The sequence below is a fragment of the Anastrepha ludens genome, chromosome X, assembly GCF_028408465.1.
Source record: "Anastrepha ludens isolate Willacy chromosome X, idAnaLude1.1, whole genome shotgun sequence".
In the NCBI taxonomy this organism is placed as follows: domain Eukaryota; kingdom Metazoa; phylum Arthropoda; class Insecta; order Diptera; family Tephritidae; genus Anastrepha; species Anastrepha ludens.
This window is the reverse complement of record NC_071503.1, coordinates 8,970,470-8,992,442: the sequence shown is the minus strand read 5'-3', so window position 1 is coordinate 8,992,442 and position 21,973 is coordinate 8,970,470. Positions and strand designations below refer to the sequence as shown.

Below are 21,973 nucleotides of genomic sequence, written 5' to 3'. Positions count from 1 at the left end.
TGTTTGTTCTGGACTTTTTATGTTAGCCAAACAAGCCGCATTCATTTCATTCACATCTTTATTTTTGCCAGCCATGATGGCTCGTTCACTAAGCCAAACATGTCTTTTGTAATTTTGAGGCAAATTCGGGAAAATACTTTGAATTAACTGTTCTTTCGTTTGACTTATTTGACAAAAGTTTGGTTGTAAAGTTATTAAGCCAGTTAAATTATCGACAGGAACTTTGCCATTTCCAATATCCAATAATTGCTGTGAAAATTCAGCAGCTGATGGATCATTTTGCATTAGAACACGTACATTTGTAGTTAGTTTGAGTGTTTGAACATGTCTCCACAAATATGATGATTTCAAACATGCAACCAATTCATCTGCTACAGTTGCTCGAGGAATAACAGGCAGTGTTTGTCTAAAATCACCTGCCAGCAGCACTAAGGCACGACCAAACATTTCATTTTTACTACGTAAATCTCGTAATGTCCTATCAAGCGCTTCCAGTGACTTTTTATGTGCCATCGTGCACTCATCCTATACCATTACGTTTGCGAAAAAGCGGAGAAGGAGAAGAGAACTGTTATATTCCGCCCCGCTTTAACCCAGCTATGTGTTCAGATGCAAATGACTTTTTTGCGTGAAGTCTGATATAAAATAACTTCTATTTACTCTTCTTAAATTTATATAAACTTTTCCAGGCGAAGTAAAAAAACTGACATATATTTGTTTCAACCGTATATTTGTGAGTACACAGGTAATACGTAAATATATGAATGATATAGGTAATATCTCATATTAGCATAACCTTTCTGCAAAAAAATTAAGGAAACGATCACCAATCACGCCGGCAATGATACAATGAGTTTTTCACTATAACTGACTTCAGATTAACGTTTAAATAATAAGCGTATATGTAACATTTTACAATTTTTTAGAATTTTTTTTTTAATCTTTAGTAATAAGTGGTCTTTCTCTTCCTCTTCCTCTTCCTCTTCCTCTTCCTCCTCCTGTAGCTATTCCTTTTCCTCTTCCATCTCCAGCTCCATATCCTTTCTTTATCCCAGAAATGGGCAGTAAAAATTACTTCACTTAAAAGCTTTCATCAACAGCTTCCATCTGATACCCATATTGTACAAACACATCCCAGGGTACCTTGGTCCACCTTTTCGGCTATATCTCGAGACCCTGGTCACTCAGAGATCTAAAAAATACTCTGTATTAAAGCACTCATCAGTAGCTTTGATTTGATACCCACAATGTAAAAACACATCCTAGGGTTACCCGGGCCCTCGTTTTGGCCTTCGGCAGCGCCACCTGGTGGCGAGTGGAATCAATAAGCATATTATACTAACCTTCACCGTGGAAAAATATATATATATACCAATTTTCATAATAATCAGCCCAGACACACACGACCAAAATGTATTCAATTCTAATGAATGCTATGTGCGGTACAAAAAATACGTGCGGCAAATAGCAAAAACACACTCACTTAACCCACGCGTTTTCGGATTTCAACCAAACTTCACAGAAACTTTTGCCAAAGAAACACCAACAATGTGTGAAACTTTCATTGTTTTCCTTACACGCGTTGCTGAGATTACCCCGGACAAATGCACACTTTTTTTCGGCTTAATTTTTATATATATAGATATGTAGTCAGAAAAATACCTTTAATACTAAACCTCGCCTCTCAGGCAACACGAATTAATATATCTCCGTAACAAAAAAACTTTGCACAATGAACGTTCGCCCACAAACTCACACAAGAGACTACTATAATGGTTTGAAAGCTCGTGCTGCCACTTGCATTCAATCATAATGAAATACGTAAAAATGACAATCTTTGACCCCTCAGAGGCGGGGTTTAGTTTTCTAGGGTTAACGGCATAGAACCTCAATTATGCCTCAGCGTCATCGAAAATTTGGACTAACGGATGGAGGTTTGCCGCCGAGGCCGCGGCGGCCATTTGGCCGATATTTTATTCCATACGTAATTCAGCCATACCAATATTATCATAATAAAGAGAAATGGCAATAATTTCTTAAAAAAATTGTATTTTATTCAAAATCAACACCGGCCCTGGAAACTTAACCACCCTTTATAAGCCTCCGGCAGGTGCGGTTATCAGTTTTAAGATGGGGATACCCCCCATTATCCCCCCGCTTTTAACCTTTTTTTTCAAAGCGAAAGACATTATACTACTATAAATATTTCCCTGAGTTGCCTTAGGATGACTTGTATACCAAAACGTTCGTAAGCCTTTTCAAAGTTGAGTGAAAGTAACGAAACATGATTTTTGTTGGATAAGGCGTCAGATATGAAGAATGCATCGATAGTGCTTTGACCCTTTTTGAAGGCTACCTGATTTGGATGGATCAGATTGTTGGAATGAAAATATCAGCAGAGGTTTTCCAGGTTTCAATATGGGGACTTTAGCAGTTGTTTTCCAAAGTTGGGGAAGGTGCTAGTACGTAAAATATTGTTGTGATGGAAGATGAGGCTGGAGAGGACGGGACAAGGGTGGTGTCTAATAATGGGGTAGGGTATTTTGTACATACCAGGAGTTTTTTTTGACTGACCATCGCTACTACGTGTATGCTGATTCCACTGAAACTCTCTCTCCTCCTCTCTTGTATCTTCCCCTCCACTCCGGGACTGCTTCCGGATTGCTTCGAAGTAGGACTCCAAGGCGTCGTCATAAGAATGACACTTACTTACGCACCTTGCGTCCAGGGTCGCCTGTTTTGAAAAACCTATGCTTAATGCTCTTCAGTATAATCTCCCTTTCACAGATCTTTTTTCGGATAATATCCTATGTAAACTTTGCAGCGGCATTCCATTTTTCTTCGTCTATCCTCATTTTTTCGATTATTTCTTCAGGGGCTAGTATGGTACACTAATATCTCGTTGCAGAGCTGCTCGCTATGTAATACACCTCTCGCATTTGGAGAAGGTGTGCCAATTTGGTTGGTTCACCTTTCCCATTCGCCATAAGTATTTGCGAAAAGACCCTTGTCTGGACAAAAACTGTGTGAGGTAATAGTTAACCTCACCGTGTTTTCTTTCTACCCACTCTTTTAAATCAAGTATTAGTCTCGCTGTCGATCTACCGTACTGCTAAAAGTTCCATCTTGTTTGTCAAAGTGTGAGCTTTCCAAGATTTTTCCCTCCCATTTCCGTTTGCGCTCTTGTGCTAAAATATCTGTAGGGATGGCTCCGCTGATAATTAAAACCGCTGCTTCTCCTAATATTATGAAGAAAGCAGGTACGTTGCACAGATTTTAATGTTTTACGGCGGCATTGCACCCTTAGGGAATTTGCCCATATTTCGTATCCATATAGAAGAATCAAGTTCATCGTGTCCATTAAAAGTTTTCGCTTGCTCTGAGTTGGACCTCCAAGGTTTGCCATGAGCTTACTTAACATACCGCTTACTTTTGCAGCTCTTGTGGCAGCATGATTTATGTGCGCCCAGTAAGTTAGCCTTACCCTCGGGGGAGCCTGTAATCCCTAGAGGATGCGTCCCCAGGTGGTCTACAGGGGAACACCTCCCACATATGGAGGTTAAGAGAGCAAATACCTCTCGCGAACCACACAGGTCAAAAACGTTAACTTCGTTAAAAAAAACTCCTCCACCCCAAGGTATGAAGCGACCCGTGCCTATTGAGTGGGTTTGCCAGCCGGAGGAATAAATAATTCAGTCTTCTAACGAGCCTTCCTGATATCTGGCCCCCCCAGGCTGTAACGGTGACCATGGTATGGGGCGCAGCCATGGCCGACCGGATATTTCCCCTTATCCTCTTCGGTCACCGCGCATGGCTACATACGCAGCTCCCTTGGCGAGGTAGGTGACCGTACCAACCAGATGTTATGTAAAAATTTGGATGACGGAAGAAAAGCTACAAGACAAACGGACAAAATAACGGGAAAACATACCGACGCATTGACAGCACGGACTGATATACAAGCGAACACATGGTCAAAAACACAGGACAAGCAGACAGACAGACAGGAAAAAGGGACCGACGTACTTAACAAACAGTTGGACAAATGGACAGGACGTACGAGCAAGGACGACCTGAGGATGACTGGGTTACCCTCAGAGGATGAGCTCTTGGCCTCTAGGCAAGAAACAGTTGAGAGCAAAGACGTGGGCCACAGCACGCCAACAACTATAAATCAACCAACAACATCCGTTTAAGCCATGGCGCAAAACGTGGAAACAAAGGACCCTCGAGGTATGAACTTTACCAGAGGTCTCTCGCTATCCTTGGCAGAATTCGAAAAAATCAGACCGAAGGTAAAGGTTGTTGACGAATACTTCGCATTCCAAGCCGCCAACAAGACAGTTGCCAAAAAATAAAACCGCTCGCACGACGAAACTGGGAAGGTAACTAAGAAGCACAAGATCTCGAATCAGGGTGCAGTTCCCTCCAACCCTACCGGAGGGTGAAACACAAGGTTTCGACACGGTGGAGGTAGTCCGCGGTTACCGTGTTATCGAATGCGACGGCCAATTCTTGCTGCATTTTCTACAAAATGTGATTGATAAACTCTAGAACAGCTGGGAAGGCTTAAAACTCAAGCTAATTCCGCCTAGCGAGATTCCACTGAGGCTGAGGGCTCGCCCTTTGGGTACCAAATTTGGATATTGAAGCCAATCAATGATTCACTACCGTCAGGCTCATAACCGCTCTGTGCCGATGACCTCTTTCTAATTACAGAAGAGAATCTGGGACCACTGGAAAAAGTTGAAAACAAACTTCGGTTCAGCATTCGGACAGCCCAGTTGAAGATATTTCGTTCTGCGAATCCGGAACAGGGGCAGGATGAGGTCGATGGCGCCAATGAACTGCTGACTGGGATGCAGCTAGATGCCACCGAAACCGAATAAGGAAACCAGTAAACATGGGTTTAAAAGTTGTCCAAATTATTCTGCAGACTGCAACGGAGAACTTAACCGTTCTCCTTGAGGAGCAGGACGGGGGCATCGCCTTAATACAGGAACCCCGGGAGCGGAGCACCGAGGTGAAAGAGTTCACTAAAAAAGCAACAATATATACTATAAACGGATTCAAGGTAATCCCGGGTCATGTAATGTAGCTAAAATACATTTTTAATCCTTTCATATAGTTCACAGGATGTTGAGGGGGAAGTCACTGACGGAGTCAGAAAACACTTGCCTCAATACACATGGTACATTATAGACCAGCACAACCTGAGGAGGCCCAAAACCAGATGAAGGAAATTCAAACAAAACCCTGCTACTCGGATGCGACGCCAATGCGAGGCACGCCTTATGGTGAAGCACTTAAATAAACGACCGAGGTGAGTCTCTATATGATTTCATAATAAATACTAAATTGTCGGTATATAACAGGAGTAACACTCCAACTTTCACTTTTCCAAGTACGGAGCAGTTCAGAGTATGGGAGGAAGTAATTGACGTTACTCTATTGTTTGAAAACAGCTCAGTAAGGTTAGGTAATTGGAGGGCCCCCTCTTTTTCGGATCACAGCTGGATCTTCTACGATCTGGATCTTAATGGTGATCCACCCTTACCGTATCGAAATCCATTAAGAACCAGCTGGAAGAGGTTCAAAAATGCAGTAAATAAAAGGATATTAGAGATTTCCATCCACCAAATCACTCTCACGGAAAACCTTGAGAGTATAGTTATAACACTAGAGAAGGCATTTAGTAGGGACTACAAAACGTTCTGCACCATAAAATTAAGCAAAAAAACTCACCCTCCTTGGTGGAGCAGTGAGCTCTTAAATCTAAGGGAAAAATCTAGATCAACTTTTGACCTCAGCTACTCGACGGGAAATTCGGAATTGTACAGAGAAAGTCGGGGACAGTACAAGAAAGCAATCAGGGCCACCAAAAAAGAGACCAGGAGGGAAATTCGTTCGTCAATCGATTCCACCAGGGATTCTGCTAGGCTTAGCCGTGTTCTTTCCAAAGAACATTTACTTGCTTCTTGGGTCAAGAAACCTGGTGGTTATTAGACTGCTACGACAGAAGAATCGCTAGAGCTTCTGATAAACACGTATTTTCCGGGATGCAGCGCCAACGAAAGTGGGGGGGGCGGTGGGGGGAGGGGTTGAGATCTTAGGCAGAACCAATATACTCTACAATCAAATCTGATCTGATCTGATCATGTATTGTAGCCAAAAAACACTTAAACATGTTTTTAATCCCATCATATAGTTCAAAGGATGTGACGACCGTCGAGGTGGAAGCCGCTGACGGTGTCAGCATCGCACTTGTATCCGCTCGAGGAGGCTTGTAGGCTTGTGCTTGAAGGAACCAGAAACAAAAAAGCTCTGAGACAAACGACCGAGGTGAGCCTTTATATAATTTTATTATCAATACTAACTTGCAACAGAGGTAACACTCCTACTTTCACCTTTCCTAGTACGGAGTACTTCCGAGGATGGGAGGAAGTGATTGATGTTAATTTACTGTCTGAAAATAGCTTAGTAAGGGTAGATAATTGGAGGGTATCCAATAAAAGGTCCTTTTCGGATCGTAGTTGGATCTACGATTTTGATCTTAAGGTAGATCCACCCTTACCGTATCGAAATCCTTTAAGAACCAACTGGAAGAGGTTCAAAAATGCAGTAAACAAGAGGATAGGAGAGATTACTATCCCTCAAATCACTCTCACGGAAAACCTTGAGAGTAGAGTCATAACACTGGAAAAAGCATTCAGTAGGGCCTACAAAACGTCCTGCCCCATTAAATTTAGTAAAAAACTCACCCTCCTTGGTAGAACAGTGAGTCTTAAAACTAAGGGAAAAATCTAGATCAACAATCATTTAACTCAGCTACTCGACGGGAAATTCGGAATTGTACAGAGAAAGTCCGAGACAGTACAAGAAGGCAATCAGGCCGCCAAAAAAGAGAGCCGGAGGGAATTTTGTTCGTCAAGCGAATCCACCAGGGATTCTGCTAGGCTCAGCCGTGTTCTTTCAAAATACCATTCAATGGCTTCTTGGGTTAAGAAATCTAATGGAACTTGGACTGCTACGGCAGAAGAGTCGCTAGAACTTCTGCTAAACATGCATTTTCCTGGATTCAGCGCTCACGATAGTGGGAGGGGAGATATTAGACTGAGCCGATATAATCTACAATGAAATCTTTCGCACCCTTTAAATCTCCGGGGCCAGATGGGATCATTCCAAAGATGTTACAGGACCTTAGACTGTATCCTACCATGGCTAGAGGAAATCTTTAAAGCGTGTTTAAACTTAGGCCATATTCCAGATAGTTGGAAACGAGTCAAGATCGTCTTCATACCAAAAGTAGGTAAGAGGGGGCATGCATCAGCGAAGGACTTGAGGCCAATAAGTCTTTCGTCTTTCCTGCTAAAAACTGTTGAAAGACTTTTGGATATACACCTCAGAAGCTCTTTGAAGGGTTCTGGTATATCAACTGCACAACCTGCATACATTAAAGGCAAATTCAACGGAAACAGCGCTGCACGAGGTAATCCGAACGCCATCCAACGATCGTTGATAGACCTAGAGGTGGAGAGTTGCATTAGTAATTGGGTCATCTCTATGCTAGAAACCAGGATCATCAAAACTAATATGGGTTATATCAACATAACCGAGAAGGTGCATGGAAGCACTCCACAGGGGGAGTATTATCTCAACTTCTTTGGCTATGTGTGATCAGCAAAATCTTAATGAAACTTAATAGAGGTGGGGTAATGGTGGTGGCGTACGCTGATGATGTGGTGCTAATGGTGTCAAGACTGTGTCTCAATACGATCAGTGAGATCATACAAAGGGCGTTAGGCGAGCTTACTTAAGTCACAGGGTATGGCTTAAGTTTAAACCCGCGTAAAACAGAACTTATGCCAGATACAGGGTAGCAACTTTTACCCTACCAAATATCAACGGACAAACTCTTTCACTTTCACCCAGTGCAAAGTACTTAGGGAAGTTAAACGTCAAAGAACGAATGAAGAAAACAGAAATTGCTTTATATGTCTGCAAACGTATACTTGGAAGAAGATGGGCTCTTCAACCTAAGCATACATTATGGCTGTATATGGCGGTTATACGACCTATATTATCGTATGATTGGGTAGTTTGGTGCAAAGCTCTAGAGAGTACAATTCCAAATTACTCGGAAGAATACAAAGATCAGCCTGTGCAATAACAGTCGGTGCAATCAGATCATGTCCTAGAGAGGCTCTCAATGCACTGACACACGTTATTCCAATAAACCTACATATAAAGAAAACATAGATCAGCCTGTGCAATAACGGTCGGTGCAATCAGATCATGTCCTAGAGAGGCTCTCGATGCACCGACACACAGTATTCCAATAGACCTACATATAAAGAAGACGGCAACCATGAGTGCATTTAGGTTAAATGAAGTGGGTCGCTGGAAAGAAAAAACGTATGGTCACGGTAGTCTATTATTGCGACAAGCTCAGTTAATCTCGGTGAGGACTGACTACATCGTCCCGATGGTAACTTTCAATACGAATTTGCCACTCTCTTTCCATCTAAGGAAGAATGGAATAAGTGATTTTGACTAAACAACTTCGATACCACAGTCTATACAGATGGCAATAAAATGGATTGTGGTGTTGGAGATGGTTTATATTCTCATAGACTTAGAATTCAAAAATCTGTGCGTCTCTCTAGTACCAGCAGTGTATTTCAACAGAAGTAATGGCAATTGGGGAAGCTTGTAGGTTACGAATCGCAGATAGCCAAGCTGCAATCCAGGCACTGGACGCGACTATAACAACCTCTTAAGTGGTGGAGCAAAGCAGGAATAGCCTCACTACCTTGAGTGAAAACCATAAAGTAACCTTAATTTGGGTTCCGGTACACCGGAACGTAGAAGGTAACGAAAAAGCCGATGAACTGACAAGAGGGGGATCTGCCATGAATAACGCTCTTGCAGAATCGGTATTCACACCTTTAGGTGCGGTCAAGAATGCAATTTCCCTCAAATACCTTCGATCGCAGATTGTAGATTTATAGACCAGACGAAATGCAAAATCAGCAGGATGTTATGGCCCACCTACAACGGGACACCTGTAGACTAACGGCAGTCATAACTGGCTTCCGGTCTATCGGAAACAAGCCGCAAAAATGGGCATCCCTCACAACACATACTGCCATAGTTGTAAACAACCGGAGAAAAAGGAAACAATCTTCCATTTCCTCTGTGAATGCCCTGCCCTATGAAAGGACAGAATGTTAACCCTGGGCAAACCGCTGTTCGAGAGTCTCGAGCAACTGTCTAGCTTAGACGTCAATAATCTTATAAGGTTCCTAAACCGCACAGACTGGATATATATAACTGTTAAACAAGTTGATAACGAGGTTGTGGCAACAAAATGGTGCGGAGGCGCTAGTTGGATTCTGGATGAATCACCCCAACCAACCAAATAATCAAAAAGGTAAACTCCACGGGCTTATTGATGGCTCAATAACTCCACTTTACTGCCTATCCTGGATTATCTGATTTGCTTCTTCGCGTTTTGCTAGTGGGACTCGCCGTGTAACTTGGCGAGTAAGCTTTGCATCTTCTGGATCGATTCGATGTTTCACGATGGCAGACCCTCCAAAATCGGTGTTGAATAAGTAGCCGTATTTCTCCATCAATCTCTTAACTTTCATCCTCTCTAGCCCTCTTACTTCTTGTAACCAAGTTCTTATGAAATCGGAGGTTTTTCTTGCTGCGACATTCCGCAATTACAGCTTCTTTATCCAAAATAACTGGTGACTTGGAATTATGTACGGCGCATACTGGAACCCTCTTGTTTTTTTCCGTATTCACTAGTGTCTTCGTACGATTATGTTTGGCGTCTCCTTAGCAGCTCCTATGACCCACAGCCTCCTTCCACATTAACCCATATGACTACCTAAGATTTTGATGGAATCCGTTAACGGGAACATAGGGTTACCATTCCGGACTGCACACTTGGCTCATACCCGGTACTCAGTGGCATATCCATATTCTGACACGACATAGCCCCCTCCAACTTAAACCCGTGCAACAGCTTGAAATCTACGCCAGTTATTACTTCATCCGTGTCAAGCAAGTAAAAATGTGTGAATTACAGACAAAGTTAAAATTACGACTTCGTAAATTACCTTTCCGGAGATCGTAGCTCTCTCTCCCGAAGCTGTCTGGAGCTTGTCGTCAACCAGTGGTTCCACATCACCATTTATCAGCTCCGAGCGGATGATCGTGTTTGCTGTACTCGTATCTAGAGTAAGCACTTGGGATCGACCATTTACAGCTTCTTTTATTGCCAAATTGTTGCCTTTCCGACCAATTTGCGAGACAGAGACATCGGGGTATTCAAATATGGGAACCAGTTCTCGCCCTTTAGAGCTGGTTCGTTTTAGTTTAACGCCTGCTGTGTATCGGGGGCACCTTTGTAAGTTTCAGCGCATCTTCTTCCTCCTAGGTTCGTCTTTGGTTGGCTGCGGGGTATACTGCAATTGCCAGCAATCCGAGCTTCTCTGTGTAAACTTATTACTTTCCTCATTGTTTTCTCCCACCGAAGCGAGCTCTTCAGCATTCGATGGACTTTGTGCACTGGTATTCTCAAGAAAGCTGATGTTTCCTGTGTCAGCGCAAACTGCACTACCTATCCAGAAAATGGATACCTTTTATGAATGCCTTGGTGTCTGAAAATAATAAAAGAAAATAAACAAAAATAATAAAATTTAATAAACCGAAATACTAAAATTTGATAAAAATAATGAAAATTAATAAATAAAATATAACCTTTCCGTAGGCGAAAACTTATCTGAAATATTTCCAATATTTTAAAAAATCAAATCAGACAAATTCATTCATTTTTCTGCCGAGCGTATGTGGTCTCAATGTCTACAATTATGACTCTCCGCTGATGATGATCGTGCAATGGCACGATTGGATATTGATTTGACACTTTAGGACACTATATGAATGGACACTAATTAAACAAAGCGTTAAAGAAATTTATCGAGCCTAGATGAGCTACATATGAGAAGGCCAAGAGTAACGCGCCGAATCAATTGAATTAGTTCAGGAAGTGGTTATAGAAGTGGATCGTTGGGTCCCCAGATGCAGCTGACTGGGACTACATATTGCGAAGCGAACGAAGTGATGCTGCATATAAACACAATAAGCCAAAACATTAACGAAGATAACTCAGTTCTCCTGGATCTGAGAAGAGTTTTAATCTAGTTTTATGTGTACTTTCATTGCCAAAGGTGAAACCAGAGGGCTATCTATTTTTAATTACACGAACTGGTGTTATAAGAGGTGGACAAGTCGAAGTAAATTAAAAAAAACTACTGGTACATGAAGAAGAAAGGTTTGGCCTAAACAAAAATTACCCTTGAAGTGACATGGTAATTTTAAATAATAACAGATTTTACACAGAAAATAAAACTTGCTCAATGTGTAATTTGGGCGAGCTTGAAAACATAGCACATTTCCTGGCGCGCTGTCTAATATTAAGAAAATACAGAAAAGTCTTTTTCGGAAAATTTACCTTAAATGATTCACAACTGATTGAGATTCTCAATGGGGAAAATGATCATTGCGATAAACTTTTGCTTTTCATTAAATATGCCTCTAGATACAGAGATTACTTTATAAAAGAGTTTATCTGGCTTTAAAAAACCGTAAACCGAATAATTGTTTTGTACGAAAAATAAATCGACAGACGGCTCATGCCAGTGTCGTTAAATTATTCTAAATATTTATTTTTTCTTAATCTTACAATAAGTAAATTTAAAATTTTGTATATTTTACTTTTATTTACTGTAGTATGATTATAAGTCGGATATGCCTTAACATTAATATTCATAAACATTTTGTTTTGGTTTTTAATTTATTGTCCACTTATGCATTCACTTTGTTGTGCCGTTTAAATAGTATCATATTTCTTAAAAGGTTCATTACACTTGAAACTAAATGCAAACATAGCTAACGTAATTCTCTTATGTGCGGCGCGTGAATGCTAGAATCATATTACATAAGTAAACACCGAAAAATTGTTATTGGCTTGCATTGACAAAAATTCCTATAAAAACGCTTGTACGTAGTATGTAAGACACAAGAAAGAAAACAATCGTTTTACAAGCTGGATGCCCGGCTTGAAACGATAAATAAATAAATATATTAAAAACAAATAACCAATACTTTCTTTACATGGCGATCCTGCCAGGAGCAGGAATTCTAGTCGGGTTACGCGCTCCCAGATTGCGCTAGCTTTTTCCCAGGATGGTGGTGGTTGCTGGTTTACCTCCTTGATAAGTATGCTTATTTCTCTCTTTATTCTGGTGGTGTAGCCTCCTCTTCTTTTTGGTTTGCTCACCTTTGGGATGGAAACTTCTTTTGGTTTTTTGTTAAGGCCGTTCCGTCTCCTGTATTCCTCCAAGGAGATTGGTTGCGGCCCTTGAGCTGGGTTGTTCATCTATATTTATTTTTTGGTTGTATTGGCTTAACCAGGTTCTTCCTTCCGCAGCTGACGGATCGTTTTGGCTGATCACGTCAGGACTTAATATTTTTGTGAATTTTTGGTGCTTTTTAGGGCACTTGCAAATATATTGCAATTTTGGTGCAGGTTTATTAAAAACTTCGCTGAATATTCAAGACACCTAACAAGGTTATCAAAAAAGGGAGTTGCTTTCGAATGGACAAAAGAATGCAATGATGCATTTGTGTACCTCAAAAGAGCATTAATGAGTCCTACATTGTTACAATATCCCGACTTTAAGAAACCATTTTGCTTAACAACAGACGCAAGCAAATACGCGTGTGGTGCAGTACTTACTCAGGAATATGAAGGAAAACATTTACCAGTAGCATATGCCTCCAAAAGTTTCACAAAAGGAGAAAGCAACAAGTCGACAATTGAACAAGAGTTAGCTGCCATACACTGGGCAATAACCCATTTCAGACCTTATATCTATGGTACAAAGAACCCGATCACAGACCCCTGTCTTACCTGTTCTCAATGAAGAATCCAAGTTCAAAACTAACACGAATGAGACTTAATTTAGAAGAGTATGATTTCGTAGTAGAATATCTTAGAGGAAAAGATAATCACGTCGCGGACGCTTTGTCTCGCATTACAATCAATGACTTAAAAGAAATAAATGAAAAGAATCAAAATTCATACAAAATAGTGACTAGATCAATGTCGAAAAATGACAGCAGTCCAACTACACAGCAGCACATTAAAACATATGATAAGCCCAAAATATATGTCCCAATTAATAACACTGACGTCAGGAAATACAATAAATTAAAGATTACACCCACGCGATGTTACGTCAAACGAGGAAAATCTATAATGGCATATATAAAAATTGATGACTTATTTGTTAATGGGAAAATTGACTTAGGACAATTCTTCTCTAGGCTCGACGAAGTGGCCGACAAACATGGCATTAATAATTTACAAGTGGCACCTAGCGAGAAAATTTTCGAATTTGTCTCGATTAATGATTTTAAAAATAAGGGCAATATGATATTAAATAAAGTAAAAGTAGCGCTACTGAATGAGGTGACCCACATTAATGATGCTAAAACTGTAATGGACATTCTAAAAAGATACCACGATGACCCTATAGAAGGCGGTCACTGCGGAATTTTCAGAACATTTATGAAAATTAAAAGACATTACTTCTGGAATAAAATGTCAAAAGATGTTGCTAAGTACGTAAAAACTTGCGAAAAATGCCAAAATAACAAAGCATTTAAAAAGCCCAATGACTATAACACCAACACCTACAGGTACATTTGATACAGTTTTTGTAGACACAATAGGCCCACTACCTACAACAATTAATGGCAATAATTATGCAGTCACAATAATATGCGACATGACAAAATATTTAGTCACGATACCAATCCAAGACAAAAACGCCAAGACAGTGGCGAAAGCAATATTTGAAAAGTTTATTCTTACCTACGGTCCAATGAAGACGTTCATTTCGGACATGGGTACAGAATACAAAAATTCAATACTAACAGAGCTATGTGAATTGCTAAAAATAGAGAAACTTAATTCAACTGCCTACCACCACCAAACACTAGGAGTAATAGAAAGATCACATAAAACTTTCAATCAATACGTAAGATCTTACATATCGATTGACAAAAACGACTGGGATGAGTGGCTACAATACTTCACATACTGTTTTAACACCACTCCTTCTACAGTACATGACTATTGTCCGTATGAATTAGTTTTTGGAAAAACACCAAACATGTTTCAGCAGTTCAAAAATGTAGACCAAATTACTCCATTATATAACATAGATAACTACGCTAGAGAAGTAAGATTTAGGCTCGAAGTAGCACATAAAAGAGCTCGCAATATGATAGACATAGCTAAAATTAAGCAAAAAACATTTTATGATAAAAATAGTTTAGATTACAATTTTAGCATAGGCAATTTAGTTTTACTTAGGAATGAAGTGGCCCATAAACTGGAACCCCAATATTGTGGGCCTTATACCATTAAAGCAATAGATAATAAAAATAATGTTACTATAGTCGATAAGTTATCTTTAAAAGAACAAATAGTTCACAAAAACAGGCTTAAGATTTATCAACAATAAGTAGTTTTAAAGACGCGTCTAAACTTAGAAAATTAATACAATATATACATATATATAAAATTAAGATTACTCTTATGTACATATTTTATTTTAACAATTCAATGTAAAAGAATGTTCATACAAAAAAAAAGTTGTATGAGCATTCTTCCGAAGAAGGGAGGTGTAGTATGATTATAAGTCGGATATGCCTTAACATTAATATTCATAAACATTTTGTTTTGGTTTTAAATTTATTGTCCACTTATGCATTCACTTTGTTGTGCCGTTTAAATAGTATCATATTTCTTAAAAGGTTCATTACACTTGAAACTAAATGCAAACATAGCTAACGTAATTCTCTTATGCTCTTAAACACCGAAAAATTGTTATTGGCTTGCATTGACAAAAATTCCTATAAAAACGCTTGTACGTAGTATGTAAGACACAAGAAAGAAAACAATCGTTTTACAAGCTGGATGCCCGGCTTGAAACGATAAATAAATAAATATATTAAAAACAAATAACCAATACTTTCTTTACATTACAATAAATACTACAACTACTACTAATGAAACGGAATATGTATGTACTATATTATTATGATACAATAGATATAATGACACGGAATTATCCTTACCTCCTGTCGGCTTACACGTCCTGATCCTTGATGTGCTAAATTTGCAGTGAAATTAAATTTTAAAATTAAGACGAAAGTAACCTCTCCGAACAGCGTTTGACACAGTAAACGTTTTAACTGTACGGCGGGGAAATGTCGAGGTTAACGGCCTTAACGTTGCAGCGACTGGAACCGGTGGTTTGAAACAGTCGGAACGGTAGACGCAATTAACATTAGGGTAACTAAACATTTATTAGAACTTAGGATGTGTCAGCCAACGTTCGGTTTCTTTTTTATTGTGAGACACCTGAGGCCGCCGGTGTCATCCCAAAGGTTCTGTAAATATATGAATATTACGTACGTGGATTTATTTATAACATACAAAAAAGGAGTAAAATTTATTATTTTAAAATTTGTGATAAGTTATGCTCAAATTATATTATGGCCGTAATACCTGGCAAGGCTTAGTCGTCAGCGTATTGTCGCCCGTCATTTTATTTTGGCGCATTAACGTTGCTTGCGCACGTGGTCGAAGAGGTTTGGTTTCCGATCCACGCGCCTGCCGCCATTCATGTTGCAGCTGGGGTCGAAGAGGCCTTGTCTCCAAACCCCTATTTAATTTAAATAAAGTTAATATAAATGAAGTTTGAAAGACTAATAGTTTGCGTTACTTTACGCAAACTATTCCTGGTATGTGGAATCCGTTTATATCATTTCTGTATGGCATTTTTGTTTTTTTTTAAACCTAATTACCTTAATGGCTGACCTCGGCCCATTTCCTTTTGACACGTCGATTCGGTGATATTTTTGTGCTTTAGAAAGTTTTGCATTGTTTGAATTGCATATAATTTCGGAGTGTAACAAGAACGTAATAGTGAATACCGCGTTATAAAAGTGGCCTGTTTCTTCGAACTAAAGGGTAATTTTTTAAGAGCTACAGGCAAGTTTTTCAAATAATCACACGTAAAATTCAAAAAAATGCATCAAATTTTAATATAAATCCATAATAAAGTCCATATAATATAATGTTTGAAGATTATTTCATGCAAATTTTGACCGCGACTGCGCTTCAAATGGTCCATCCTCTTAGTCCAATTTTGGCATACTCTTTCCAATGTTTCGGCCGGTATCTCACATATAAATGCTTTACTGTTGCCTTCCAATGCGTTAATTGAAGCAGACTTGTCTGAATAGACATGAGCTTTAACATAGCCCCTAAAGGCGTTATATCGCACGATCTGTGTGTCCAATTGACAGGCCCCGAACGTGAAATAAAATGTTCACCGAACTCGCCTCATTTCACGATAGCGCTCACCAATCACAGTTACGTTACGATTCGCAACATCTTTGAAGAAGTACGGTCCAATGATACCTCCAGCCCCTAAACTGCACCAAACTGTGATCTTTTCTGGATACATTGGTAGCTCTTGCAGTTCTTCTGGCCGATTTTCACTCCAAAATCGACAATTCTGCTTATTTACGTACCCATTGATCCAAAAATGAGCTTCGTCGCTGAGCACATTTTTCGACTTTAAACTTTCTTAACAGAACACGCATTTTTATAATAAAATTCAATGATTTGCAAGCGTTGTTCGTTTGTAAGGCGATTCATGGTTAAATTATAGACCAAACTGAAGATGTTTGAGAGTGAAACAAAGCACGAAACGTGCGCCAGCTGTTTAAACCAACTGTTAAAAAAGACAATAGCTAAAAAATCACCCGTTATTATCGCATTTTATAAATATTTTTAAATGGAACAACCATATTGTAAAAATCAATTTATTAAAACGTCTTATTAAAAAAATATCAACAAAATTGCGGTAGGGCATCAATAAAAATTCAATCGCAAGCAGAAACTCAAGAAAAACAAGCCGAAAAAAAAAAGCAATAGTGCCACAGTGCCAACGATCAAACTAGGGCAGCACAAAAAGCGGTCGTTCATGCATGCACAATTCGTAGGGTACGACCAAATGCTAAATTTTTCTATTTTATTTTTTCTAATTTTTTCTTTCATTGAATAGAGAAAAAGTGAATATTTGTGTAATATATTGGATTAATACACGTTAAATACGTTAAAATATTACGTTGAGGGTGTAGGTGTGGATTTTGCCGTTTCTTTTGAGTAAGGTAGATGTAGAACCAGCTCGACCAGTGGTCCGGACACCTGACTCGTTGTGATGTCCACTACGCGTACTTGGTAGTCGGATTCGGGATGTAGTTTTACCACTCATCCCATCCTCCATTCATTTGGTGTTAGGTCGCCTCCTTAATGATGGCAAGGTCACCTACCTTAATGTTAGGTTTTTGATGTTTCCACTTTGTGTGTTTTTGCATTTCGATGAAGAAATTGCCTTTTCTAACGTTTGCAAAAGGTTTGATGGAGGGCCTTTAATTTGCCACCGATTCACTGGTGGTCTGACTTTTTCGACTCGACCAGTTAGTGTCCACCCGAATACAGTCTCTTGGGCTTTTCTTAAAGCCGCCTAAAATGATTTGGGGATAAATGTCTCCGCTAAGGACAAAGTCCACAGGTTCATTGACGAAGAACCTTTTATCCGCCAAAGGGAGATCTGGAAATTCTTGCCTTGACGTTGCGCTTAAGGAAGGAAACCGGTTTATATCGATCAAAAAATCTATTTTTTTATTGAATAAAGCGTTAGTATAACAACTCAGGAATATGTGGTAAAAATTTTTAAGCGAAATTCGCATTATTCCCGATTCTATGAGCACTTAAGTGACTGTCCGTCGGTTCCGCGCCATAGCGCGCGTTACTTAGAACGACATTTTTCTCGAAACTACTTTTTTCAACTGGTGGGCACTCTAGCTCAAAAAGTTATATACCAATCGTTATAAGTTTTTTTCGGAGTATTCTTTATTCAATCCTAATCCATATGAACTTAATTTTGGGATTAAATTATCCTTAAAAAAAGCAAATTATCCTTTAAGCAAAGTAGATGAAAAAATATGGAAAAAAAAACTACTTTGTGTTCAAGTGCCTCAAAAGCATGCAATTTTCAATATTTTTTTACCACAATTAGGTTCATACTCTTAGGAAATATGTTGTTAATAAAAAAAATTGCTGTTGATTTCAGAGAAAAATTGCTTCAGGGATTCCCACGAGCAAAACACTCGGATGGCGATCGTCCATAGACAGCACGCTCTAACGCCACTATCTCCCGCTGATATAGCTTCAAAAAAATTTAAAAGTGTAGCTAAAAATATAAATAAAATATTTTCTAAACTTAAACAATTTCTGATTATTCCTTCTTTGTTCTAAAAATTCTCGAAAAACACCAGAATTTTGGCCTCCTAAACCGGTTTCCCCCCTTAATAGGGAAGTAGACAGATTTCCAGACAATTGCGGCAAAACTTGCGCAATTGCGTCTATTTTTATGCAAGGGTCGATAGGCGACCGCAGTTGGATTGAACACGCTTGTCTTACCTGCGCAGATATTGAATTATTGATGCCCGAGACTTGGGCAAGCACGCGTTTAGATGGCAGGTTGATTCTACGTTTGAGTCGGTCAGTGATGAACGAACACTCAGACCCAGAAGCGATCAATGCTCGTTCTTCAAAATGATTATTATTATGAAATATGTTTACAATGGCTGTTCTTATATATACATATAGGAATAGCACTATCCGTACAGTATACCTTTATCCGTATTGGAATAGCACTATATAAAATTATGTATTCTGCTATCCTTTGGCCTATTGGAATCGTGTCGTTTTAGAGCCACCTTGGATGTTGAGGGTAGGTCATCAGCGGGATCTCTGGTTTGCCTAAGAACTGTTCCTTTTGGTTGAACTGTCGGAATGTGAAGAAGCGTGCTGCAATTATATGAGCTCGTGCTTCTTGGCACCGTATGTGCTGACGATAAGCAGTTCAAGCAACAGTTGTTGCTCTTGACGCTCGCGATTCGACTCATCTTTTTAGGTATAGTTTCCGCTGACCGTTGTATACTTTGCGCCTTGGGCGTTTTATAGGCTTTAATCCCTTTTAAGCCTGACACGGTTTCAAGTGTTTGAAATTTATTGGAAAGAAATCTGTCGATGTCCGTCCACTTTGAAATTTCAGATTTATTCTCTATCGTTTGTTCCCAAAGCGATAAAGTACTTTCTGGCAATTTCGTGGAGCATAAGTACGTAATAATTGCATCCCAGTTTGATATATCAATCTGGTGATTTTGTGGGAATGAGATGCAATTATTAATATCTCTCTGCAGCTTTTTAATCGAACTGCCACATTCAGTTTGGATTGCCTGTAGATTGAAGAGGATCTTTAGCTGCGTATTAACCAGAATTCGTTTGTTTTCGTACCTCTCGCAAAGATTTCTCTATGTCGTTGAAAACCCGTCGTTAGTGAGCGGGCACTTCCTCACTATGTCTCTGGCGTCACCATGCGTTTTCTGGTTGAGGTGGAATACCTTTTCGACTGGGGTAAGGCGCTTATTCAAAATGTACATGGCCGTGAACATATCGCGGAATATTGGCCAAGATACGTAGTCACCTTTGAATACGTCTTTATCGCACGGTTGAAGGTGAATGCTGTGCTCACGCACTGCGAAATGTTCGCCTTCCAGGTCTGCTTTTTCCAGCTTTGCAGAGAGTTCAGCCATAGTCGATATGCCGCGCAAATATGTGTGGTAATACATTTTATTCTTCTTCTTTATCGCGGCAAGATCCTTAGGAGATCCTTAGTTGAAAGCAAGTTATCCTAAGCCGCTTTGGCTTTTTCCCACATTGCTTTCAACAATTTTCCATCAATTTCGAATGGTCACTTGACGGTGTGCCATTAAATTCGAATTCCGTTACGGCGTCGACTACACGAATATATGTATCCATATTAAAGAAATTGCTCCTTCACGAAATGGAGACGAATTCAAAACGAGACCCCAGTCCAAATGCACCACCGATATTAAAAGTACCAAAATTTGTGATTTATTTAAATATATTTAAATATATATATATGGTATATGTTAACATGGCACATGTTAACTTTTCAGATGTACAACGCTTACATAGCGCTTCCCACAATATTCCAGACGCACTGTCAGCAGAAAAGCCAACGGCAGCAACAACCCAATTGAATTAGGCCGGATGTTATGCCTGCGCAACCAAAGTCAGCGATTCCTCGAAATTGCTCACGCCACCACAGGTAGCTCGGTGCATTTTAAGTTTAGGTTTAAGATTAAGAAATTTTGTAATTTTAGTTTTATATTGAACTCAATAAAGAGCGGTCATACCGCAATCTTTTTTAAAAAGAGATTTCCACCCGAAAATCTTTAACTGGCGCCCAACGTGGGGCCAATTCGTTAACTAACGCGAGTGTAAGCCAATAAAGGAGCCGTCTCCAACAATAGTGTCCGTACTAAAAATAGAAGAGCCGCCTCCATTAATAAGTGTTCCATTCGCGACTAGTAACTGAATTGGCCCCCGAACCCGGTGGACATAAAGGGCTTTTTTCAAGCTGTGCCACCAAAAGCTAGAAACGTGTGCCGGAAAAAGGATTCCCTGGCAAACGGGGATTATCAACAATCCGCCGCACCACAGCGACCAAGTAGCGGAGAAAGGATTCCCTGACAAACGGGGATTACCATCAATCCGCCGCATCATAGCAACCAAGAGTGACGGAAAAGGGGCCCCCTAGTAGCGAAAGCAAACGGGAGACGCGATCCGTCAGCCGCCGCACCGAATCAGCGCAAGACACGCAAGTAAACCTCATGGAAGGAAAAGGTCAACAGTGAAAATGTTCCATCACACCTTTATGTAAGTTACATACAAGTCTATAAATTTAAGGTTAAAAATGCATACATTTGTAAAATCTTGAAAATATTAAATATAAAAATATTACGAAAATATTAAATACAAAATTGTGGATGTAAAATCATGAAAATATTAAATATAAAAATATTACGAAAATATTAAATACGAAATTGAGGATGTAAAATCATGAAAATATTAAATATAAAGATATTACGAAAATATTAAATACAAAATTGTGGAAAAAAATAACAATTTTAAAGTTAACCTTTATTTTTATGTACATGGCCACATACTTAAAGTATAAATGCCTATATTCCTTGAAATCGCAAAAGTAATACGAAAATGTTAAAAAATAAATATATTGTGAAAGGGAAATAATTAATTCCTGCTAAATTCTATAAATAAAGGCTTGTACAGCCAATAACAAATTCAAAATAAAAAAACTTTATAATATTGCTTAAATCTGCGATTCCTACGGGACCCTCCAGAGTAGGAAAGCCCTCCTTCCTAGAAGGAGTAAAACAAATATAATAATTATAAAGCTTATAAAGGACGGCTCGTACAGTCAATAACTTAATAAATTTAAAACTAATAACATAGCTTAATTCTGCGATTCCCAACACCAGGGACCCTCCAGGATAAGAAAGCTCTCCTTCCTAGAAGGAGTAAAACAAATACCACAATTATAAAATTCATAAAGAACGGCTCATTCAGCCAATAACTCAATAAATTGCAAATTGATAATATAGCATAACTCAGCGATTCCCAACACCAGGGACCTTCCAAGCCGAATGTTATGCTTGTATAGCCAATAACTAATTACACGCAAAAGCTGCGATTCACCACCTTCGGGGGGACCATCCAGCTTTATCAATAATGAAAAATTTTAAAAGACAAAAATTTAAAAAAAATTAAATCATGTCTAATCCAAATAACTTGGTAAGACCTCCTGTGCTAAACGCTCCTCCTCTACAATCTGCTCCTTCCTCCTCAAATGCAAAT

At 39.3% G+C, this 21,973-nt stretch overlaps 1 pseudogene; it reads right to left on the bottom strand.

Moving 5' to 3' along the window:
• Nucleotides 1–21,973, bottom strand: part of LOC128869733 (piggyBac transposable element-derived protein 4-like) — a 43,833-nt pseudogene that overhangs the window by 6,339 nt on the left and 15,521 nt on the right.